Genomic DNA, 25,653 nt, shown 5'->3' with positions numbered 1-25,653 from the left:
GTAATCATTTAATGTAACCTCTTCAAAAAACTCCAAAATGGAAATTTAATAAAAGAACATGCAAACTCTTAGGATCAGCTTCACATTCCTTGAAGAAAAAAAAGAATGGAAAGAAAATTGTGTATCTCATGGAAGGGTTGTGAGAGCTCGAGTCTGAACTTTGCCAATAGGGCAGATAAGCTGAGCAATTATTTTCACTTGGAAGTTCATGAACTTAAAAGTCTTGTTCTGTAGTGATAGTGTAGCTGGAAATTCAAGCCATTCACCCAAGTTGCCCAGTGACTTATCCCTTTACTGAAAAGTAGAAAGTATTATGCATGGTTGGGACTTCATGAAGACAAATGTTCACTCCTGGAATTCCAGTGACCAAAACTGATGTGAGTAAACAGGTGAGCTAAAATGATGCTGTACATTTGAAGATGAAGTTTTTCAAGAGTCACAAGGACTTCTGTGTTTTCCCACTTTGTGTCTTATCACCTGTCTTTTTTTTTTTTTTTTTTTTTAGAGAGGGAGAGAGGGGTGGGAAGGGCAGGGGGAGAGAGAGAATCTTAGACGGGCTCCATGCCCAGCACAGAGCCCAACACAGGGCTCGATCTCACAACCCTGAGATCATGACCTGAGTCAAAACCGAGAGTTGGATGCTTAACTGACTGAGCCACCCCGGCACCTCTCACCTTTCTCTTCTACTTTTAATACTTGCTCTACTTCATAACCGCAGGTCTCTGAGGTGCCTAGGTTTGAGGGGTAATGTAAAGGAGGTAAAATCCTTTGTATCTATAGACTGTTCCTGGCCAGGTACCTCTCCTACAACAAGGTTTTCACAATTCAATTTTCATTCCTTTATGAAACAAAGTAGAGAACAAGGATGGAATTAAAGTTACCACACATAGTAATGGGGCAGAAGCTGCCATCTTTCTGGTAGGTAATACTGTGCCAGGTTATCTCTGCCACTAGTATTGCCAAAGATCAGGTTCATATCACATCAACACACACAAATGTGTGTTATCTGCACAAATTGTGGGAGCAACAAACTGAAGTTTGGGGGGCACGAGTAATGTTAATCTAACATTGTCTCCCTAACAGAGGGGTACTCAGGTGGTAGCAGTCCCATGGATTCATGGATAGGGGTGAACATTTGAAATGTATGAAGCAGATGGTAATCATCATGTTTTCTTCTTGTCTACATTTTACATTCCCAGTGATAGGCAAATAATCCCAAAGGTGACTAACTTCTCTCTCATACTGGTCTTGAATTTCTTTCTCTAACTACATCTACATTTAAGGGTTTCAATTTCTTGGAATATTGGTAAACCTAAAACTCCAGCAAATACTGGCCAATAGCAATATCTAGAGTGGTGTACATTGTCTCCTAAAAAATCTTGTTAAAGTATATTATAGGGCATCATTGAAAAATCAATTTTGTCTTCATACTTTGGAGGCCAATATTTTGTCTCCTGGGTTCTTAATCATTTTCTGTATTATGATTGCATAAATATTCTTAATGCCTCTCTATCATGCCTTCTTTTTGATGAAGACTCATCTCCCTCAGAGTTTATGTTCTAACTACAGAGATAAATCAAAGATATACATATTTGTGTCAAGTTGTTAGGTCTCCAATTTCACTATTGAAACTCACTTTTAGGCTAAAACAAAGTGGATTCCAATTCAGTGAAAATTGTCTACTATTGAAATAGGGGTGAGAAGCATGAAAATAATGTCGAGGCCACCTGTGGACACACACTGGGTAATCCAATCTCTGTCCAGACTCTTCTAGTGATGTGCAGCATAACACTTCTGTCTTCTGTTTCCATCCACTCCTCAGGTCCAGCCTCATCATCAGCCTCAGTCTGTACATTAGAATCAACTACCAAAGTGCCAAGTGGTTTCCATCACTCCTGATTGTTACTCTTGGCCTGACTTGCTTCTTTCAGTTCTAATTTCCTATGGTCCCTTGTGAAGGCCAATGGGAAGCTTCCACTACTCTTTTTTTCACACTGCCCTAAGGGGTCCATACCTACTCTTGCTTTGTGTCCTGTTTCATAGGTTGACACTCTCTTTTGTTATCCTGAAGAGGGGTGCAAAGATAATAGGTCCACTGCTCCAAAGTCTGCACTTTTCCAAAGTATTTCAGTGTACTTAGAGCACTTAGGACTTAACACAGCTGAATGATTGGTAGACATGTATTTTAAAATCTAGTGTCCATAAGAGGGTATTATAGAGATTTTCATTTATGCAAGACAAATGAGTCCTTCAATTATATCTAATATACCTGTCACTACTATGTGTCACACATGAGAAATAATTTCATTAAGATTTTTAATCACTTCATTGAAAATTAATATGTTACCAAGAAACAGAAAGTACTGATTTTTATAAAATGGGAAATGGCCATGATCTAGTACAGTTATCCTTTAGCAGAGTTCTAAATACTCAAGGAACAGCTCTTGGACCTGAAGAATAGAAAAAAAAAAAAAAAACCTTAAAAGTTCCCAGACTTTCCCAAGTTTGTGTTTGTATGTTGACTTCATAAAAACAGCAATCTGGTACTGGGCTGGTGGTCATCATTTCTTTATTTAGAGCCTGAGTTTTAACCCAGATATCCAAAGCTGGAAATATATTATGCATTCACCATGGTAGGCTCCCTCCCAGGCAATAATATGGACATATACTTAAAACATAGTCCCTATCAAGAGATTAAAAATATTCAAGGAGAAGAAATTTGGGGCAGTGAAATACTACATGTCTGGATCATGATTATTAAATTTGAGAGTTGGGGTATTATTGGTGCTGTTTGTATAATTTTAGGGCAGTGGTGGGACTATGAGGTAGAATCTTGAGAAAGAAGGGCAAATTTCCTGATTTCAAACTATATTATAAAACTATAGTAATACAAACAGTATGGAACTGGCATGAAAACAGACACATAGGTAGGGGCACCCGGCTGGCTCAGTCAGTGGAGCATGTGACTCTGGATCTCAGGATTGTGAGTTCAAGCCCCTTGTTGGGTGTGGAGAGTAATTAAAAATTTAAAAAAAGGGGTGCCTGGTTGGCTCAGTCAGTTATACATCCAACTCTTGATCTCAACTCAGGTCTTGATCTCAGGATTGTGAGTTCAAGTCCTGTGTTGGGCTCCACCCTGGGCGTGGAGTTTACTTGAAACAAACCAACAAACAAGCAAACAAAATGCCAGACATACAGATCAATGAAACAGAATAGAGAGCCCAGAAATAAACCCATGCCTATATGATCACTTGATTTATAACAAGGGAGGCAAGAATAGACAAGGGGGAAGAGACGGTCTCTTCAATAAATGGTGTTGGGATAACTGTGCTGGCACAGCAAAATAATAAAGGGCACTCATAAGCCAGTACACACTCTCCATGAAGGATGCCTTTGAAATGTGGATACTAAACATGTCCAAGAATCTGTTTGTTAGATGACTGGTGATGTCTCTACAGGCTCTAGAGAGATTTGCTACCCAGTTCTACCAGGAAACTGCTCTTACAGACTTTCTGCAATGGAAGCTACTCTACAATGAATTGAGGTGCCTTACTGTAATTGGAAGTGTTTAGACATAAGATGAAAAACCCACTGTTTTGGATGTTATAGAAAGCATACCTGAGTGGAAGGGGGTTAGAAGCCATAACCACCGAGGGCTTTTTAAATTCAAACACTCTGTGACTTAAGGAAACGCTAGTTTTTCTGAGTTGAAGCAGAAAGCCCACATCATCATCTCTCATCACAATGTATGCTAATACTTCTGTGAACAGTTCATGGAGCAAGATGATAGAATGTCTGTACATGACTTTGCTGGCTAATCTACCATATGAAATCTAGCTACCATGAGCAGTCAGATGGAGAAAAATGATTATGACGAAGAGAAGACCCCGGGGAAAGGATTTTTCTGCTTGAATAAATAAAATTAAATCACTTCCACTGGGAAAAGCCTGTCAAATTCAAAAAGGAAGGAACCACAACAAGAGGAAATGGAGACTAGCCCCTAGCAAATGTTTTTTTCAAAAATTTTTAAAACCACAATCAGAAATACATTTTACATCATGATTCACTACACACACACACCCCTAACTATAACCAAAGTTTCACAAAACAACATTTACTCTCATTAAGGGTCATCAAAACTGACATTTTCTATTTTATTACAGTTTTAAATAATTCTTTTGTTGAAGTGTAGCAAATATATAGAAACATTACATGATGGTAAGTGAAGAGCTTGATGAATTTTCACAGGGAACACATCTAAGTAACCTATGTTTTATTCTATGCTATTTCATTTTTTTTTAAAGATTTATTTATTTATTTGAGAGAAGCGAGAATGAGAAAGAGAGTACATGAGATGGGGGAGGGTCAGAGGGAGAAGCCTCCTCGCTGAGCAGGGAGCCTGATGTGGGACTCGATCCCAGGACTCCAGGATCATGACCTGAGCCGAAGGCAGTCACTTAACCAACTGAGCCACCCAGGCGCCCTCTATAGTATTTCATTTTATTGTAATTATTTTTTTTATTATGGTAAGATATGCATAATAGACAATTTACCATTTTAACAAATTTTAAGCATGCAGTTCTATAGCATTAAGTACGTTCACACTGTTGTGTACCCATCACCACCATCCATCTCTAGACATTTTTCATTATCCCAAAATGAAACTCTGTGCCCATTAAACAATATTCTCTCATTCCCCATCTCCCTCCAGCCTCTGACAAGTACTTTTTGTATCTACCTTTTGTATCTATGAATTTGACTACTCTAGGTACTTTGCACAAATGGAATCATTCAGCCTTTTTTCTTTTGTGATTGGCTTATTTCACTTGGCAGAATGTCCTCGAGATTCATCCATACTGTAGCATGTGTCAGAATTTCCTTCTTTTTCAAGGAGGAATGATATTCCATTGTATGTATAAACCACATTTTGCTTAGCTCTTCATCTGCTGATGGGTTGCTTCCACATTTTGGTTATTGTGAATAATGCTATTATAAACATGGGTACAAATATATGATTTAAAAAATGCTGGTTGCAACACATCAAATTGATTTTCTTGACATTGAAAAATACTGGTGTGCTAGTTCATAAATTGAAATCAAATGTACCATTTCCTTTGAGCCAGATTAAGCTAACCAGGGCACTTTCAGACTCTTCATTTTCTTTCTTGAACTGAGAAAGGCCTTAGTATGTGCGAGAAGGGATGATGTAGGTGTGGAGTTTTTCCCTTTAATGATAGAAATTGTCCAGTTGTGAAATGTAATGCCTCGTGGAGAGGAATCCCTTACTGTAGCCACTGCTCAGACACACACTAAACCTTTATTATCTCTGGAAGTGAGAAAGTGTGATGGGCCAGCAAGTTTTTTTTTTTTTTTTTTTTTTTGGCATGCTCTGGTTTGGGGTGTATCTGAATAGTTACAACACCTACAGCTAAACACAAGGCTAGCTGAATAGGGGGGTGCCTGTGGGGGTGCAGTCAGTTGAGCATCTGACTCTTGGTTTCAGCTCAGGTCTGATTTCAGGGTCTTGAGATCAAGCCCCATGTCAGGCTCTGCACTCCATGTGGAGTCTGCTTGAGATTCTCTCTTCCTCTTCCTCTGCCCCTCCCCACTTCTCTCTCTCTCTAAAATAAATTAAAAAAAAAAAAAAGACTAGCTGAATAGGACTTGCTCAGAAAACTTCTGAGAGTCCACAGAGTGCTCTATAAGTTGGTTATTGGTTTCTGTGGCTAACATATTATACATCATTTCAAAATCAGTCTTGTTAAGAAAAACTACTTTCCTGAGGCATCAATCGTCTATTGTCGCATAATGAATCACCTCAAAAATGAGTAGTTTTATATAACAGCAGGTCGTTGGGCTTAGCTCGGCATTCCTGCTGTCACTCCTGAGGTCATGCATGTGTCTGCAATCATTCATTGGTGCCACTGGGGCTCATCTCACATGTGCTGACAGTTGGCTGTGCCTCTTCCCACTAGTCTCTTAGCTTTGTGGAGGCTAGCCCAAGTTTCTTCATGTAGAGGACTCATGGTTCTGAGAAGGAGAGAGAGAGAGAGAAGTTGCTGCAAGCCCAGGCTTGGAAATCCTACAATATCACTTTCTTCACATTCCTGTTAGCCAGAGCAAGTCACAAGCCAGCTTAGATTCCAGGGGTGGGGAAATAAACTCTACCTCTTGATGACAGGAGCAGCAAAGTTCCATTGCCAACAGATATGTGCACAGAGATGGGAGGGATTACTATAACCCTTTTTGATAACAATCTGCCAAACCCTACTCTTGTGAAAAAGTAGGGTTTGACCCCATGTTCCCATTTCTGACAATGTGCTCTACAGATCTACTTGCATACATATAAAATGATATATGTACAAGATTATTTACAGTAGCACTCTTTGTGATTAGAAACAACCCAACTATCCATTAACAGGACGCTAATCCACCAACATGCCAGGACGCTGTGCAGCTGTAAGAGGACTTACAAAACTCTTATGTTAGACAGAAAGATCTCTAGGACATATTGCTAACAAAATCAAAGTGCTTAAGAATGTACACTGTGTCCCAAAAGTCCCAGTGCAGTTTTAAACCTTAATAATGTCAGAAGTATAAAGGCTATAAACTTAAAAAGACATGACTCAAAAACTTAATTGTATACATTTTTTTAAAGATTTTATTTATTTGTTTGTTTGAGAGAGAGAGAGAGAGAGAGAGCACGAGCAGGGGGAGGGGCAGAGGAAGAAGCAGATTCTCTGTGAGCAGGGAGCCCGACGCGGGGCTCGATCTCAATCCTAGGACCCCAGGATCATGACCTGAGCTGAAAGCAGTACATGCAGTATGGAAGCTGACTGAGCCACCCAGGTGCCCCAGAATAAAAACTTTCTAAAGATTTATTTGTTTATTTGAGAAAGAGAGAGAGAGAATGGGGGGGAGGGGCAGATGGAAAGAAGCTCAAGCTGACTTTCTGCTAAGTGCAGAGCTCTATGCAGGGCTCCATCTCATAACCCTGAAATCATGACCTGAGCTGAAACCAAGAGTTGGGTGCTTAACTGACTGAGCCACCCAGGCACCCCTTAATTGTATACATTTCTTATTCACTATTTAGTCCTGTGAATTTGGAATAAGAAATTTTAACATCAATGCTTTTGTTTCAGTGTTTTTTATCTTCAATCAGAGATACTGAAACAAAATTTTAAAAATATGTATTATATAAAATTTACATGACTAAACAAGACTAAAAGAGATTCAAATAATAAAACTTTCAAATGATGTTGTTTGCAAGTTTATAGTATTTGTACTTCTGAAGTTACTAAAGCCTAAAACTGCACCAAGACTTTGGAATGCCCAACCCGGGTGTGCTAATTTTTTTTTAAGAAAAGGGTGAAGATAAGTTGTGTCTGTTTTCTGTTGTTTCTGTAGCAGATTACCACAAACTTTGTGGTGGAAAACAACATACATTTATTTTCTGCTAGTTGTGGAGGTCAGAGGTCTAAAATGTATCAGCAGGGGATGCCTGGCTGGCTAAGCATCTGCCTTTGGCTCAGGTCATGAACCCAGGATCCTGGGATCGAGCATTGGGCTCCCTGCTCAGTGGGGAGTCTGCTTCTCCCTCTGCCTGCAGCTTCCCGGGCTTGTTCTCGTGCTCGCTCTCTTTCTCTGACAAATAAATAAATAAAGTCTTTAAACAAAAAATAAAATAAAATGGATTGGCAGGGCTGCATTCCTTCTGGAGGCTCCAGGGGAGAATCTTTGTCTTTGCCTTTCCCTGCTTCTGGAGGCTGCCTGAATTCCTTGGCTCACAGCTCCTTCCTCCATCTTCATAGCCAGCAGTGTAGTACTTTCCAGTGTCTCTGTTGTCTTTTCTCATTTCTGGCCCTCCTGCCTTCCTCCTGTAAGGATGACATTGGGCCCACCTGGGTAATTCCACATCTAAGGATCCTTCACTTAATCGCATCTGCAAAGCTCCTTTTGCCACAAAAAGTAGCAGAGTCACAGGTTCCAGAAGTTCCAGGACATCTTTGGGCGGCCATTAATCGGACTATCATGTTAATATATTTATTTTTGTTTGTACTTGCATAAAGAAACATTGAATGGTTAGATAAGAAAGTAATAAAAATGGTGACTTATGGGGACAGTGAGGAGTGTGGACAGGGTGGAAGAATTCTTTTTTTCTTTTTTTTAATTTTTTTTTCTTTTTAGATTTTATTTATTTATTTGAGAGAGAGAGAGAGACAGAGATAGTGAGAGAGAGCACAAGTGGGGAGGAGAGGGAGAAGCAGGCTCCCCGCAGGGCAAGGAGCCCAATGTGGGGCTCGATCCCAGGACCTCGGGATCACGACCCAAGCCGAAGGCAGTGGCTTAACCGACTGAGCCACCCAGGTGCCCCCTTTTTTTAAGATTTTATTTATTTATTTGAGAGAGAGAGAGAGCAGGTGGAGGGGCAGAGGGAGAGGGAGAGACAGAATCTGGAGCAGACTCCATGCTGAGCACAGAGCCAGATGCTGGGCTCGATCCCAGGACCTTGAGATCACTACCTGAGCTGAAATTAAGAGTCCACACTTAACCGATTAAGCCACCCAGGTGCCCCAGGGTGGAAGAATTCCGAATGTGTATTATTTTATATGGATTTGGTATTTGAATACATGAATGTATTATCTACTCAAAATAAAATTAATAGTAACAGTTTAAAAGGTAGGGCCTGCTGATTTTCAGGTATCCCCTGCTAGGTACCTAGACTTTTGCAAATTCTGGACTCTATGGAGATAACAGCATAATTCTTCTAAAGTGGCTGAACTGACTATAAAATCAGAATGGTATGAGTTCACTTACATGCAGTGAACCAGACATTCCATATACACAAAGCTGTGAAATCTGTCTTAATTCTTTCCAGTGAAATGGCAAGAAGCAACGTGATGAAAGGGATAGTTCTGGTCCAGCCTGGGGCCTCATTCTCCGTGGGTTTGGTTGTTTCTTGTCTCATGGATTTTATGACAAGTGGCAGCCAGTTCTCGGTATTTGCTTGTGCGCTCCACCTCCGGGAGAGAGTTTACCTTTAAAGCTTTCTCTCTCACTGGGAAACCAAATGCACTGACGCAGGTTTCGGGGGTTGTGGGCCCCACGAAGACGGGAAGGAGCGGGGACGGATGGCTCCTCCAGTCCCTGGGGCTGCTGCCTGGTGTTTGTGCGCGAGCCAGCCCTGAGTCACCAAACCAAGAGGAGAAAACTTCCTCCAGGACCACCTGCCAAGGCAACGTGCACCAGACTGTGCTGGAGCGTGTGCTGCTCAGGAGCTCACATTTCAGTTCCGAGGGAACCCGTGGAGAGAAGGCAGGTGGGGAAAAACCCCCGGAGTGCCAGTTTCATCGTGCGGCGCTGTGCTGATCCGGAAGGTTTTTGTCCCTTCCTGGCTGGTCCTTTCCCCGGGGACAGACGAGACGCAGACGTGCTGGGCGCCCCGGGGCCGGCCCCTCCCCCTCCTCTGGGCGGAAGCGCCTCGTTGCTTTATCTTTGGTTGCATCAGAGGGAAACTGCATTGTGAGGGGGAAGATTGCTCATTGTTCAAAAGGGGCAGTCTAACAGGACCCTGCCCTGTTTTCCGCAGATAACAAGCGGGGCACATCCTCTGCTGAGTAACCAATCAGCCCCGGGGCAGACTTAAAGGGTTTCATCAAGGGACCTGCTGCCTCTGGCTGAGTCACGGCCCGCTCAGCGTGACTTGGGCGGGGGTGGGGGGTGGGGGGGGGGCTGGCTGCTTCCTGGCTGTGTCCGTCATCGGGGCGGGGACACTGCCTCCTGTCCACGGGTTGCTCCAGTCACTTCCTTCCTCTCTGGGTTTAGGTGACCCCAGGAGATGGGGGTGGGGGAGAACAGACATCCCTGCGTGCAGGTGAGGAGCCCTGGACCGGGAGCAGGACCCCTTGGGCTCCGAGGCTGGGCGGCCTGGAGCCCTGGGTCTGCCTTGATCTACCCCTTGTGTGTGCCAGCTGGGTGCACACTGTGTCCCCACCACACATGGCTCTCTTAGACCTTGCCAGCCCTCTTCCCAGCACGTGCCACTGGTTTCGAGGTCAAATGGTGTAAGAAGGTGCGGATGGATAGTAACAATAAAAGTAGTAATAGTATTAAGGGATTTACCCCTGGATTATAACTCTTATCAGTCATAGCCCTCTGTTACCCTCCTATGGAGAAGCCTTCCTTCATACGGTTGTGTATCGGCTGTTCTTGGCGGCGGGTGGGGAAGGGCGTAATTCAAATGAGAAGTTTGTAAAATTCAAGTTTGGTGAGAGAAGGGAGAGGAAAGTTAAGAGAAGATTTCTAACTGAGTGGGAGAGAGGCTGACAGGGCTTTGAGGGGCTGGAGGTACTGTGGGGAAATTTGAGCTGCTGAAATGGGAAATGGGACTTTGGGGAGAAAATGATATTGAAATGGGACTTTGGGGAAAGTTTCCACGTGGAATATGGTGCAAATTCCCTTCTCTTTAAGTAGCTTTAAAATACTTCTGTGAAGATCCAAATTGCTTTTCAATGTGTTGGAATCTGATGTGTGTTTCTATGTATAATTTTAAGTGCAGACTGGTCCAGGGAGGCTACTAGACCAGGATCACCAGCCTCCACCCAGGTTCCCGAGACAACAGCGCCACCAGACAGTATGGGTGGCAGGTGGGGAATCCCAGGGCTTGAGGGTGCAGGGAAAGGACTGAGGTGGGGGCAGGGAAGGAGGGAAAACAAATAAAAAGTGGTGTAATTCAGAGTCCGCCCCAGCGTCCCAAGAAGAGAGCAGTTGCACACAGGACATTCTGTAGAGGCTGTGTGGAATCATTGCTCTGGGGACGGCAGACTGCCACTGGAGTGGGAACAAGAGTGAGCAATTTCTCTGTCAGCTCCTTCTATCTCCTCTCATTGCCAAAGCACACTCTCTGGGGCATTAACTCCCTGGGTCTGTGTGTGTGTTACCCAGCCCCAGTTAGAGCCCCTGGAATCTGTTTGGCTCACACCAGGGTGCTGGGGCTGTGGCAGATGTTAGGTGGCCTCCGCTGGCCAAGAGAGGCAAGGCCGGAGGCAGTGCCGGGTAGTGGTGATGCAACTGTGGCTCTTCCTGGAGCAAGGACCTGGAGCCCAGGGGTCAGGGGTCAAGATAAGCAAATCTGGGGAGGCACACCAGCTGGGAGTGGTGCAGTGCCTTTATGCTAATGGGAAAAGGTACATTAAGTGTAATGTTTCAATTTTTAAAAAGATTCCCCTGCTTAGAAATATAAACTTAAGCACCATTTTTTCTAGCACATAGCAGGAACTCAGTAAACATCAATTACTTACTAGATGGCTCAGGGCTGTGTGAGCAAACCAGCAACACACTGGGTCAGCTTTGAGTAGTCTTTGTGGAAGACACATGTGCAGGAGGCTAGATTTTCCCCCACTGAGTGTTCTGTGAGTCTATAGTTAGTAGACTCTGAGGAACTGTGCTCCTGGTGACTTCTTCTTTTTAATCATGCTGTGGATTTCCTTCTTCCTTTAATAAACATCCTCTTGATGTTAGCTCGAAGCTAAGGACAAAAATACTATGATGAATCTTATTGGTGTACTTTTGAAGGTACATTATTAAAATAATAAACAAGGACAAAAACCCGAGGATGAGGTTGTTTTAGAGTCAACCAGGTGAGCGTTAGCTCTCAGGCTGGGAGTGTCTATTCAATTCTTGGACAATTCTGGACATAACTGTTCTGGATCCAGAGGAAAAAAGATGCCAAGTTGCAAAATAGAACAGACTCCTAATGGATCCATGAGATGAGGTGACTCAGTAATTTTCCATGCTGGGGACCCGTTCCACCAAGCCTACATGAAACACAGGAAGAAAGACATTACTGACTTGGAAAAACAGGGACATGAAACTATCTCTATTTGTAGGTTTAAAAAATTTATTTCTATCCTTATCTTGTTCCCCAAAGGCTTTAAGGTGGCTTACAGAGATACAGTGACTATAGCAAGAAGACATAGCCCTAAGCAGGAGAACAAAAATAAAAATAAAAACAAGGATAAAGTAGGAAATGGAGCCTGAGGTTAATACAAAAATGCACTCTGATGGGCCATAAAATTCTTTTTCTGCCAGAAGAGAGAAACCTGGTAAGTTGATAAGCCGGGGTCCAGAGTGAGAGGGACAGATGCTCAGGGGAAAAGGAAGGAGTTCTGATGTGAGGAAATGAGGCAGTAGGGGAGAGCTAGTGGAGGCAGCCACAGCAGGACAGGAAGAAGCAGGAGATGGCAAAACGTAGGCTCCCATGCCCATGGAAATTTCCAGAAAGAAGCCACCAGTAGGCATGATTAGGCCAATCCTAAGTGGTGAATAACTTACTGCGTCTGAGAGCTCTGAGGAAAAGACTCCAGAACAGTCTTGTCTGACCTTGATACCACCTGCTGTTTTAATTTTGCTGTGTAATTTATAGAATTCTTCATACACGTCCTCTATTACTTGACTTATTACATGAATCTGCCAACTTGACAAAATATTCTCAAGCCTGTTCTGTTTGGGTTGAGCAGCCTTATTGTAGGCTCTTTTATATTTCAATAAACTTTATGAGTGTTTGAAGGACAGGGAACACAGTGTAGTATATTGGAAAAGGCATTGTTTTAGAGTCAGAAGAACCTGGATTTAAAATCCACCTCTTCCACTAAATACATAGGTCTGAGTGAGCTTAACTAGAAAATGGAGATGAAGTGTCGTGGATGCCCCTTGCCCAGGATAGGTTTCCTAAGTGCTGGTTATGATTACTGAAAATAGCTTGTAATATCCCCAATACTTAAGGATCCAGGATTGGGAAGCATTAGCCTAATTCCTCCTGTAGAAACAGGAGAGAGAATACGAGTGGCTGGCTGGCAGGGAGTTATTCACCCATAGTGATGTGGTCTAGTTTAATGCCTCTTAAACTTTTTGACCGTGACCCAGACTATAAAATATATTTACCTTGCTACCCTATATACACATACTGACCTGTAACTGAAAAAAGAAATCCTGAACCAGCACTGGGATGTTTTCCTTTCCTTTCTTTTTCAGTTAATGAAAAATGGCTGGTCAAGAGTCACTAAACTGATTTCATGACCTATTAGTGGGCCATAGAGCTTGAAAAACACTGGTCTAAATAAATAGCCTGGCTCTATAAATATGGGTCATGCCTCAGACCAAGAGACAATGGATTATTTCATTTTTTAAAAGAAAATCCCCAAGCTCTCATTCTCTAGAGATTGTTAAAAATTTAATCTTGGTCGTGATTGTGGTTCTTTTGCCTGACCATCAGGGTCCTGCAAAGTCCTCCAGTCTCATGCAGGCCAGTGTTGGGGGAGGGGGCCTTCTGTTCTTGGGTATGAGCTCTTACAGCCCTTAAAGCCTGGGTGAGGCCAGGACTTCCATGACGAGCCAGCCCAGAACAGGCTTGCTGAGGCTGGGACCCAAGGACTCCAGGCACAACCCCTTCTGGGGTACCATCCAGCCCATGCCCCTGAGGTTCTGCCCCCATATGGGGTTCTGAAACTCAGGAGGTCCCTCTCCTTCTGGGCTCACTCTTCACTCCCTTCCGAGACTATGAGAATGTTCGAAGCTGTACTCACTTCTGTTCTCTTCAGTATCCAAGGAATGTCAGAGCCTCTCCCTCACCTAGGATAGAGACTCTGCTGCTTATCTCTGTCCTACAGCCCTGGTCCTGCAGCCCAGGTCTCCTGGAATCAAATTCCCCTGTGCCTTCAATACCCATAGACAGGACTGCCAGGGTGGAAAGCAGTGCTAGAAAAAGCCCCTGATCTCAGTATTTAAGATTATAGATTCTACTCTGGAATTTGCCTCTGTAATGGGGTCTGCAGGTATTGTACAGAACCCAGCACAGAGTTGATGCTCACAAATATCTGTGAAATGAATGAATGAATGATTTGGAGCAAGTCATTTGACCTCTCTGGGCTTCAGTTTCGTCACACCTCTGCCTTCAGCTCAAGGTGAAGGTTGGCACAGCTGGTTCATGGAGCCCATCGTTCAGCTGGTATGTGCCAGGGAAAGCAGAGTCAGAATCCTTGGCTCCTCTCCACACCCAGGGTGGGAAAAACAGGATAACTGAATGTAGTCACATTTGCTCTTACTGAAGAGAACATGTATTTTTTTTTCTCCATCCATTTGGTGGAATTTACTGTCTTTAGTTCTGATCTCATGTGCTTTAAAAAAAAATGCTGTTTTCCAAGGCCTTCACTGAAGGAGTAAGTAGATTTAGTGATTTCTTTTCATCTCTGTATTTCTCTTTTTAAAGGAGTTGAGAATTAAAGAAGTTTTATTAAGCCCGTTCCTCTGCTCCCCAGCTCTCTCTCCTCCACTGTCTGCCAGTGACAAACAGCCCACCCTGGAGGTGTGCACACAGTGTGATGGCAGTGCCGTCTGCCCCAGAATCCACAAAACCTTGGGAATGCGTGGACAAATTTACAGAAAATGTACTTGTGTGAGAACTGGAAGCTTACTAGTTGGCCACCAGTTTGCCGTAGACCTAAGCTACAAATACCCCAAAATGTAGACAGGCTTGGAGGATAAAGATGGTGACAACTCCAAGTGTTCATTTCCCATGCCTTCTGTACTTTATGCAAGGAAGTTTATTTACTTAATTTATTTTAGGAAATTTTATTTTATTTATTTGAGAGAGTGTGAGAAAGAAAGCACAAGCAGGGGGGAGGGGCAGAGGGAAAAGAAGACTTCCCCCTGAGCAGGGAGCCTGATATGGGGCTCGATCTCAGGACCCCGGGATCATGAACTGAGCTAAAGGCAGATGCTTAACCGAGTGAGCCACCCAGGCTCCCTGCAGGGAAGTTTAGAAAGTGGGTATTTTCTGCCCTAATTCTTCTTTTTTCTTTACATGAGCTCTATGATTTTAATCATTTATGATCCTATCTCAATTAATATACCTGGACAATTCTATTAACATTGTGTTCCTTTGTGTTTTTATAATGATACCTTGTATATATCTCTATTGATGTAATGATCATTTGTGTTAAACTTCTGTTTATATATCTATTTTCCTAACTAGACTGAGGTCTTCCTTAGCATAGGAATTGTGCCGTTTTCATGTTTGTATCAACTTTGTATTTAACAAGGGCAATCACACAGTGTATGACCAATAAATGTTTGTAAGATGGATTGAATGTAAACATTTAACCCAGGGGCAGTTAATCTGTCACACAGCCCATCTGCTGACATTTCCAGCCCTGTGACTGTAGCAGACATCACTAGTTGATCACGGATCACAATGATCATTCCCACTAAGCTGGGATATAACCGCTAGAATTTGTCTCAACACAGCACTCTAAGCAGTAGCTATGAATAGATGAAGGTTGGCACACAGGAGGAAATCTGTCACCTAATGTTACCCTTCCTGTAAGCTGCCTTAGCTGATGCAAGGCAAGGCCTGGGTCAGGGCCAGTGTTCATCAGAGTTATGACCCACTGATTGTTTACTGCTAGCATCTGTTCTTACTAATTAGTGCCCATGCCATGGCTGAGGTTAAGTATTTTGAGTGTAACCCTGGGATCAGACAATCATTGTCACACACATTCTCATCCCCCAACCTCAGTTTCACTCTTCCCTTGGAGGAGTCAGACCTCTCTGACTCCCCCAGGTCCGATGGAGGAGACACCATCTAGCCTCCCCAGTGCCAGGAAGCGCTGTTCCTGCTTCCACTGTAGCCTCCTCCCCAAGGCACTTTTCCACAGGTGGGGGTCATTTTCATTCCCGCAACACCTGAGATGAGGGATACTGCCTGCCTGATAGGTTTAAGTAATGAAGTTCCCAATTGCCTCTTAAGCCACAGTGGTCTTGAAAGTGGAGATCTTGCTCCCTTTGTTCCCCATGACCCTCCTGCTCTGTACTTGACCCAACTGTTGCTGGTTCCCATGGCACTCACCAGGGAGCCTTGGGCAGACATTGATTATGCCAGGGGACTCAGAAGCGTCACTGCTGCTGATACTGCCCTTTGGTCTTGTCCCTAATCTCCCTCTAGCCTCCTTGCGGAGGTTAATCTCTACGTCCCCGAGCTAACGCAGCTGTCTCCCTTGCTATGACACAGATAATTTGCTCCACACTATCACTGCTGTGTAATCGGATTGCAACCATACCGCCTTGCATTCTGTCACTTTGTGGTCCAGAAAAACATTCCTGCAACTACAGATCCTCTTTTTGGAGAGGTAAGACATGGTATTAGACACTTCTTGTGTGTCACTGCAAGATCTCCTGGTTTAGCTGAGCTTCGTTCCTGCCTCTGTGACCAGTTCTCCTGGCTTTAATTCGTTTCACGAGGGTGCAGCTTGCAAGCATCTTGCTTCAGGCACAGGCTGTAGTCTCCAGCTTCCGGTCCTGGGGCTTCCCCGTTGACCCCATGGTGTAGAACTCAGAAATAGTCGTGTGTCCACATATATGCAAACTGAAAGCACGAGGGTTTAACACCCAAAGGGCAAACCTTTAGCCAACATGAGATGGGAGCCCCAAAATGCTTCCCGTTTCTTACAAAAGGTCCTGAGATAGTATAAAATCTTCCAGACTAACGATTATATTTATATACGACTGTTCAATCTATCTTATATATAAAGACAGTCTCTCTCTCTCTGGTCTTTTTTCTTTGTTGTATTTGTTATTCAACATCTAGTGCAGAAACTGTACATGTGCTAAAAAACAAACCAAACAAAAAAACCCCTCACTCAATACACAAAAAAGAATAAAAATTGTATCATAGATCTAAATGTAAGAACTAAAGCTATAAAACTTCTGGGAAGAAACAGAGGAGAAATTATGTAGAGTCTTCTTAGAAAAGATAAAGATTTATTACATATGACACCAAAAGTATTACATATTAAAGAAAAAATTGGTACACAAAAATTCATCAGAATGAAAAAACTTTTGTTCTTCAAAAGACACATTAAAAATGAAAAAAAAAAAACCCCCACAAAGCACAGGCTAGGAGTTAATTTATGCAAATTATACATCTGACAAAGAACTCGTATGCAGAATATATAAAGAACTCTCATATCAGTACTAATATAAGAAACCCAATTTTTTATTTTTTTTCAAGATTTTTAAAAAAAATTTATTCATTTGAGACAGAGAGAGATATATAGAGAGAGTATGAGCAGAGGGAGAGGGGGAAACAGACTCCCCGCTGAGCAGGGAGCCCGACATGGGACTCGATTCCAGGACCCTGGGATCATGACCTGAGCCGAAGGCAGAGGCTCAACACTTTGAGCCACACAGGCTCCCCAGAAACCCAATTTTTTAAAAGGACAAAATATTTGAATAGTCAGCAGAAATGATATAGGAATGATTAATAGGTACATAAAAAGATACTCAACATCATTAGGGAAATGCAATTAAAATCAAAATAAGGTACTACTATACACCCACTATACTGGCTCTACTCAATAAAACAGACAATAACAAGTGTTAATGAGGATATGGAGAGACTGAAACATTATTACTTTTCTGGTGGAATGTAAAGTAATAGCAGCGACTTTGTAAATCATTTTTGAAGTTGATTAAATAGATACACTTACCATGCGATCTTGCAATTCCATTCCTAGGGAAGTGAATAACTCCAGGAATCATGAAAACCTAACATCCACACAAAGACTTGTACTCCTTCACTTGTGACTATTCATAATAGCATTAGTCATAATGGCCTCAAAGTGGCAACAACCCAAAAGTCCATTAGCTGGAGAATGGATAAACAGAAGGTGGACTGTCTCCCGCCAGCGGAGTAGTACCTGGGATTAAACAAACGAACAAAACTACTGATATATGCAACAAGAATGAAGCTCAAAAACATTCCAAGTGAGGGGCGCCTGGGTGGCTCAGTTAGTTAAGTGTCTGACTATTGGTTTTGGCTCAGGTCATGATCTCATGGGTTGTGAGATAAAGCCTTGCAACAGGCTCTGTGCTCAGCAGGGAGTCTGCTTGAAGATTCTCTCCCTCTGCCCCTCTCCCTATTCATGCGTGCATGTGCACATGCTTTCTCTCTCTCTCAAATAAATAAATAAATAAATAAATAAATAAATAAATAAATCTTTAAACAAGACAAAACAAAACATACTAAGCAAAAGAACCCAGACACGAGAGACTGTCTATTTATGTTTCCATTTATATGAAATTTCTAAAAAATAAAAGAAACTCTTGCATAGACAGAAACCAGATCAGTGGTTCTCTGAAACAGGTAGAAGGATGTGGAGCGGGGGAGGGGGGTTGCTTTTATAGTTTGTGCTGCTGTGACTTATTTGAGAAATCTTTGCCAAACCAAGGCCACTAAAATTTTCTCCTATGTTTTCTCCTGGAAGTTTTGTAGTTTTAGTTCTTTCATTTGGATCTCTGATCCATTTAATTTATGCCTATGGTGCAAGATATAGATTGAAGTTCATTTTTTTTTACTGTGAATCCATATCCAGCTGTTTCAGCACCATTTGTTGAAAAGACTAGTTTTTGGTCTACTGAATTGCCTTTGTATTTTGGTCAAAAAAAATCAGTCTACCACATATATGTGGATTTTTTCCTGGACTCTGTTCTGTTCCATTAATCCATTTGTCTTGATTATACTGTCTTGATTATTACTGATTTATAATAAGATTTGAGATCAATTAGTATAAATCAGGTACTATACGTCCTCCAACCTTTTTTAGAAAGTTGTTTTGGCTATTTTAGATCCTTTTCATATTCATATAAATTTTGCAATAAACTTATCAATCTCTACCTTAAAAATTCTTATAAAAAGTTTGTTATGATTTTGTTAAATCTATAGATCAATTTGGGGATAAGTGCTACTGTAATTTCATAATCAAATTACTTAAAACAAACAATTAAAAAAAATCTCATAAGCAGCTAGAGAAAAAGGATACATTACGGAGTAACAAAGATAAGAATGACAGCCAACTCACTTCTCATTAGTATGAATGCAAGCCACAAAGACTAGAACAATATCCAGCTGGATTTTGTAAATGGAGTCAGAATCTTTTTTTTTTTTTTTAAAGATTTTATTTATTTATCAGAGAGAGAGAGACAGAGGCAGGCAGAGGGAGAAGCAGGCTCCCTGCTCAGCAAGAAGCCCGATGTGGGACTCGATCTCAGGACCCCGGGATCATGACCTGAGCTGAAGGCAGATGCTTAACCAACTGAGCCACCCAGGCACCCCTGGAGTCAAAATCTAATAGACAAATGTGATCTATTTACATTTATGTTGTGTACTGATACATTGGATTTTTTTTCTATTATCTTATTCTGTGTTTTCCATTTACTGTGGTCTCTCCCCTCTCCCTGACCTTCACCTCATTTGCCAGTCTTAGTGCTATCATTATTATTTACAGTAAATGCTGATGAAGATAACCAATGTATTTACCATTGCTTCTTTTTTTTTTTTTTTAAAGATTTTATTTATTTATTTGACAGAGAAAGAAACACAGCGAGAAAGGGAACACAAGCAGGGGCAGAGGGAGAGGGAGAAGCAGGCTTCCTGCAGAGCAGGGAGCCCAATGTGGGGCTCGATCCCAGGACCCTGGGATCATGACCTGAGCCGAAGGCAGATGCTTAACAACTGAGCCACCCAGGCGCCCCTTACCATTGCTTCTGGCATACCACTCAAATCCATTCTTCCTATATAGTACATTTTAACCAGTTATTTCAAGCATGTCTGTAAATAGTAAACTTGCTTTTCTGAAAGCATCTTTATTTTGCTCTCGGTCTTGAGTGATGGTGTCACTGGGATAGAATTCTGGGGAGACAGTTTTTTCCCCCTCAGAACTTTGAAATATCACTCCATTGTCATTTGACTACTGTTGTTAAGTTTTCTCCAGTATGATTGCCATTCTCTGATACATAATCTGGTGGCTCTCAAGACTTTTTTTCTTTGTTTTTTATATTTGCTAGCTCATTATGATATGTTTCATTGGGATTATGTTTTTATTTTTCCTGCTTAGGCCCTGATGTTGCAGGCTTGCAGGGTTCTTGTCTCACGGAGTTGAAGAAGGAATCTCATGGACACAAGAGGGTGAAGTGAAGTGAAAGTTATATTAAGTGAAGGTGAGAACATAAAGGAAAGAAAAAGCTCTCTAGAGTGAGAAGGGTCCTGAATGGGTTGCCACTGAGGGCTTTTAATGGAAGTCTTTCGTTGAGAACTGACTGGGAAGCTTGTGGCCTTAAGATTCTTGTACCTTCTTGGTTTGTTCTCTTATGTCTTGTTCTGCTCTGCCTCAGCATCTCCACCTGCCAGGGGTAGTTTCGAAGCCCAGTCGGAGAGTCAGGGGCCTCCTAGCTCTACCGCCTGCACCTTAACCCTTACTCTACTCACGGGACAGGACCTGTGGGCAGAAAGAGCTACAGTGGGATTGTGAGGAGTGACTACTTGTGTACTTTTTAATTAGTGGGGGTGAGGGATAGCACCAGTCTCCAAGGAATCTGGAAGCAAGTCTTTCAGGACCTTGAGGGATCAGCTGCTGTCAAGATAAGGTTCCTTTTAAACATTAAGCCACTAAGGTAGCTACGGGTTCCTGGAGGAAGGTCATGCCCTGTGTGTTTCAGGCATCTGTCAATGGGCTGCAAGCTGCAAAGAGATTTTAATTTAAGCTACATTTCTTTTGCCTTTGTTTTCCACATCACCGATATGTTCCTTTAAACCAAAGACAGGTTCCTTTTTTAATTCAGGGAATTTTCAGCCTTTAACTTTTCAAATACCACCACCTCCTCTATTTTTTTCTGTTGATTTTTTGGGTAATTTTTACCAGACATATTTTGAGATTTCTCATTCTGTCCTTTATGTATCGTAGCCTCTCTTTTCTTTTCTTTTTAAGATTTTATTTATATTTTTGTGTGAGAGAGAGAGAGCACAAGGAGGGGAAATGGCAGGCAGAGGGAGAAGCAGGCTCCCCACTGAGCAGGGAGCCTGATGCGGGACTCGATCCCAGGACCCTGGGATCATGACCTGAGCCAAAGGCAGACACTTAACTAGCTGAGCCACCCAGGCGTCCCGCCTCTCTTTTCTATTTTCATCCTATGCTGCAAGGTTTTTTTTTAAGATTTATATTTCAATTCACTAATTTTCTATTTGCCTGGGTCTCATGGGCTATTTTCCCACCTATGACATTAAAAAAAAAGTAATCTCTACACCCAATCTGGGGCTCTAACTCACGACTGGAAGATCAGGAGTGGGCTGCTCTACTGACTGAGCCAGCCCGGTGCCCCTGTAGTACACTTTTAATTTCAGTAATTATACTGTCCCCTTTTTAAGTAGGCTCCACGCCCAGCATGGAGCCCAATGTGGGGCCCAAACTCATGACCCTGAGATCAAGACCTGAGCTGAGATCAAGAGTCTGACGCTCAACTGACTGAGCCACCCAGGTGCCCCTCAATAATTATACCTTTTATTTCTACAGTGTATATATAGTTTCCTTTCAAAAACATGTTCTTCCCATATTACCCGGTACTTGACTTACAGTTTGTACACCTTCTTTTGTCTCTAAATATTTTAAACAGACTTATTTTATAACCTTTTTCAGCTTAACCTATTACCTTTAGTTTTGGGGAGTGCAAATTCTCCTGTTTGATGTTCCTTCTGACTCCCTCTCTTTGTAAGGTCTATACATGTTTCTTGTGAATTTATCTTCAGTGAGTGTATCCAGACTGCCATGTAACCAGGAGTGTCAGTCAGCCTGGGTGGCTTCCACATAGAAATTTATTTTCTCACAGTTCTGGAGGCTAGAAGTCCAAGATCAAGGTGTTGCCAGCAGGTTTGGTTTCTCCTGAGGCCTCTGCCCTTGCCTTGAAGCTGGCCCTTTTTACTTCATCCCCACATGGTCTTTCCTCTGTGTGTGCATCCTGATGCTTCTTCCTCCTCTCAGAGAGACTCCAGTCCTACTGGATCGGGGGTCCATCTTTATGACCTCGTTGAACCTTAATTACCTCTTTAAAGGCCCTGTCTTTAATTATAATCACACAAGGGGCTCGAGCTTCAATGTATGAATTGTGGGGGTTATAATTCAGTTCATCACAGGGGGTAAAGAAATGTCTCTAAGAACAGATTTACAGGGCCTCCTCTGTGTTTCTAGTGACTTCACCCATTTCAGAATTTTTATATTAATTTCTTAGCATGAGGATTGTCTCACCATATTCAAATTGTAAATTCAGACCTCACACCTCTATTCTGATATATTGTGGGTGGCCCTTTTGGTCCGAGGGTCAGAGTAGGTGGCTATCTTCTTGTTTCTTCTCCAGGCACATAGGAAGAGATTTTCTACTCATAAGTTCATGAAAGAAATGAAAATTTGAGATTCCTGACATTATTCATGACCATCTTTTCCCCATGGTTTGGGAACTAAATCTTCTGTCTCAGTGTGTTAAAACCTCAACTCCCAGCTGATAAGACCTTTATTTGGGTATGATACCCCCAGGCCATGCTGCTTCTGCTCTTCATTACCACTCTGGCTTTGGTTTCCTTTATATATTGGACCAGTTTCTGAAATCTTGTAAACTGGGCTACCCATTTAAGTCTGTTATTAGGGGGTTATATATGTTTAGAGAAAGATGGTGGGAGAGGGCAGTGAATCTCTTCCATGCCCACCCAGTCTACTATATCGACCCCAAATCATAATTCTGGAAGGCCCCCATCTTCATTAGTTCCCTTTAATGGCCAATAACAGTCCTTTAATTTCAAAGCTTGTGTTCTCTATTTTACACCGTACTACCTTGTTTTCCTAATTGAGAGACATCTTTAAGTCTGAGCTTATAAAAGATTATTGATGGATGAATGGTCACATTCTTCATGATTATAATTTTACATTCTATCTGGTCCTCCTCTCTGAGAAGATCTATCAGGTTCTTCACTACACTTGCCTTCTATGGGAAATGGACACCCCCCACCTCGATCAGTGACCTTAAAATTATAAGCCCAACAAAAATAATTGTCACCAGAGGAAAGGATTTTATTCCCTCTGTGACCATAAAAATGTGACTGGTCATGTTTCTGTAAAAAAGGAAGGAATATACACCAAACCCTGTATAATTTCTCTGAGGTGATTTCACAGGTCAGGGGCATCCTGAAAAGTTTTGGCAAAGCATTGCTACAATGGAGACTGCACCATCTCATGCTAACAAAACTCCTCAAACTCACATTTCCTTTCTTTTCTGGGTAGACTCTCGGTGAAGTCTCCAGAGGGCTCTGTACTGATAGCAACAATGAGCTGATCATGATGGAAAAGCCACTCCCAATGGGATTTGCTTAATAGACACTTCACAATAGAGGAAGATATAACAATAATTATAAAAGTGGGAAAAGGGCCAAGAGCTAATGGATTTCTTAGCTCCATTTTCAGCAACCCAGGTAGAATTATGTTTTAAGAAATCTCATTCCATGCAATTTAAAGGTCTGCTGATTTCAACATTTGGGGTCTCCTGCATTTGTTCTAATCAGTTCACTCTGAGCAAAAGAAGAGGAAAAGATGACATTTTCCTCCATGCAAATTACTTAAACTGGAAAAGGTTCATTTAGAAACTAAGAAAGATTCTACTGCTTACAGACTTAGCATAACAAACATCCATTGCATTCATATGGAAAGCTATTGGAAAATTATGGCCTTAAAGTCATTCTGATTGTAGCCAGAAGTGACAAAAATGCTGTAGGTGAACTTAACTATGAACACAGATTGCTTTTATGAGGTTCTGTGCAATTCTGTTATATTCTTTGCTCAGCTCTTTCCACAAAAGAATTGGGGAGTCGCTGTTGTCCCTGGACTGAATCTCTAAATCTCTGCCATCTTGTCAGAACAACAATAAGGTTAATGACTGCTTTTGATGACTAGGACGGATGGCCAAAGTCCTAGCTCAATCTCAGGGCTCCTGTGTCACCTTTCCTTACCCTCTCCAAGTTTATTCACTTGTCTTTAAATAGTCTAACAAAAATATGAGCCAGCTACATTAGCCAAAGAGCTCATGTTGGGGAAAATCCAACCCCAAACAAGATATAATGAAGCAGAATTCACTGAAGTCTGAAAGCACTCAACACCAACAGGTGCACAGGAGCTGTCACAGAGGATTAGCAGCTATGAGGTTGAGGGGACTAGGCACTAATCTGGGATTCTAGAAACTTGGGCTGCCACCAGATAATACCTGTCTCACCCTATACTAGTTAAAATGCTTTTAAGCAGCACAGATACAGAGGCATCTGCAGAATGAGGGCATCCAGCCATCTGTTACCATTCTTGATCCTCTGAATACAACCTTCTTGTGAGCTCCCCTGAAGCTATGCGGTCAGGCAGCCTGCATCAAAGGGGTGGGGCTGGGAGGAAGAAGGGAGCAAAGAAAAATGGTTTCCAGAGTGGTCTGGATACATCTGTGCATATACAATGAGTACTTTGGGCAATTTTATACAACGCAAGTTAATACTATGCTTCATTTTCCTGAAGAGGGAGGCCAAATATATTATTGGTCTGGATATGTTTTATCTGCCTTTGGCCCTAAGTTTTTTCTTCATTTATTCGTCTATCCATTTAGCTATCCAGCCAATATTTATTGAACACTTATTGTATGTCATGCTCCATTCTAGGTGCTGGGGAGGCAGATATTGAAATAAAAGATACTAAAAAAAGTGCTATTAAGAAAAATAAAGCAAGATAAAGGGGGCAGCAAATAACAAGGATTATATTCCCAAATAAAGAGGTGATTTGCATAATAGCTGTTAGAAAAATACTGTTTTGATACTCAAGTGTTCTGTTTTGTTTTATTTTAGATTGACTTACATCATTTATTACAATTTGGTCCTATACAATTCCACAAAGATAATTTATATATCCTTCCAAAAGTAGGCTTACAAATTAAGTTATAATGTACTATTATCTTATTTGAGATCATTAAAACTCAAAGATGAAATGATATTCTGATTTCATGACTAGGACCAAGGTTTGAAAAGCAATATAATCACTGTCCCAACTATATCACTCTAGTTTTTCTCATGTAAGCTAATTAAGACCTTTAAAAAAAATCCAGTATGATTAACATGCAGTATCATAATAGTTTCAGGTGTGGTGTTCAACTTTTGAATCTTTCATTCCAATAATCATTCTATGAAAGAGCCAGTTTCTTCTATGATTAAAAAAAACACACTATTTTCTAGCATAGTGTATTTATACGTAAAGGTGTATGTTATGTTAGCTATTAATTAAACAATTAACTTCGAAGTTGTCACAGGTTTTTTGTTTTTTTTTTCAGAAATAGACACCAAGATGGTGTTTGATGTGTATGTTGTTTATTGGAGATCATCTGTGGAAAGGAGGTGAAGGAAGTGGGATTTCTTCATGGGAAAGATCCAGTTACAGTGCAGGCCAACAATAGGAACGCTTTGGAGAGCTCTGGAGCAGAAATGGCCTGTCAGAGTGGTCCCATGTTGGGCTGAAATGGCTGGGCCTTTGTCTCCTACCACAACCAGTCAATGGATATGGGTCCCCCAGGAAGAGCATGTTCTTGGTCAAGTCAGCTCTCTGCCACTGAGGCAAGCTGGTGATTGTCTTTCCTTGAAAGGGTTGCAGGTACTGCAGCTCCATGTCCACCACACAAAGATATCTATATACTTGGAGGCCAACTGGGAGAAATATTCATAACATAATAATAGGCAGAAAGTCACCAAGTCTGGGTAAT

At 41.9% G+C, this 25,653-nt stretch overlaps 1 long non-coding RNA gene across 9 annotated transcripts in view; it reads left to right on the top strand.

Annotated features, from left to right (window-relative positions):
* The window catches only part of LOC114224711 (uncharacterized), a 50,913-nt gene that overhangs the window by 16,400 nt on the left and 8,860 nt on the right, over positions 1 to 25,653 (top strand). For 6 of the 9 annotated variants that reach the window (XR_015767040.1, XR_015767041.1, XR_003612444.2 and 3 more), the window contains exons 1-2: positions 9,856 to 9,874; positions 19,950 to 20,052. This is a non-coding gene — a long non-coding RNA (uncharacterized LOC114224711). Of the gene's footprint in view, positions 1 to 9,070; positions 9,320 to 9,855; positions 9,875 to 16,107; positions 16,185 to 19,949; positions 20,053 to 25,653 lie in introns of those variants that run through there. The other 3 variants (XR_015767036.1, XR_015767038.1, XR_015767039.1) reach the window with 3 other exon arrangements.

This window comes from Eumetopias jubatus, unplaced genomic scaffold (assembly GCF_037043125.1).
Source record: "Eumetopias jubatus isolate StellerSeaLion01/CBP00866 unplaced genomic scaffold, mEumJub1_p1.0 scaffold_16, whole genome shotgun sequence".
Taxonomy (NCBI): domain Eukaryota; kingdom Metazoa; phylum Chordata; class Mammalia; order Carnivora; family Otariidae; genus Eumetopias; species Eumetopias jubatus.
The sequence above is the reverse complement of the archived record's forward strand: the minus strand, read 5'-3'. Positions and strand labels throughout refer to the sequence as shown.